At 35.2% G+C, this 477-nt stretch overlaps 1 pseudogene; it reads left to right on the top strand.

The window, feature by feature from the left end:
- The first annotated feature begins 391 nt into the window (after positions 1-391).
- On the top strand, positions 392-477 carry LOC116095938 (annotated as a pseudogene).

Genomic DNA, 477 nt, shown 5'->3' with positions numbered 1-477 from the left:
AAAAGAAAGCATGTTCAACAAATGGTGCTGGTCTAACTAGTCTGCATGTAGAAGAATGCTAGGAGATCCATATTCATTACTCTGCACAAAATTCAAGTCTAACTGGATAAAAGACCTTGATGTAAAACAGATACACTAAATTTAATGAGAGAAAATATGAAATAGCCTTGAAGGCATTTGTAGAGGTGACAACTTCCTAAAGAGGACATCAATAGCTCAGACATAAGATCAACAATTAATAAATGAGACCTCATAAAAATGAAAAGTTTCTGAAATGCAAAGGACACTGTCAATAGAAAAAAATGGCAGCCTACAGATTGGAAAAAGATCTTCACCAATCCTAAACCCAATAGAGGACTAATATCCAAAATGTATTTAAAACCTCAAGAAGGTGCTCACTTCAGCATCTCATATACTAAAATTGGAATGATACAGAGAAGATTAGCATGGCCCCTGCACAAGGATGACACGCAAATT

The sequence above is a fragment of the Mastomys coucha genome, chromosome X, assembly GCF_008632895.1.
Source record: "Mastomys coucha isolate ucsf_1 chromosome X, UCSF_Mcou_1, whole genome shotgun sequence".
In the NCBI taxonomy this organism is placed as follows: Eukaryota; Metazoa; Chordata; class Mammalia; order Rodentia; family Muridae; genus Mastomys; species Mastomys coucha.
Note: the sequence above shows the minus strand (reverse complement) of the source record. Positions and strands in the feature narration are given on the sequence as shown.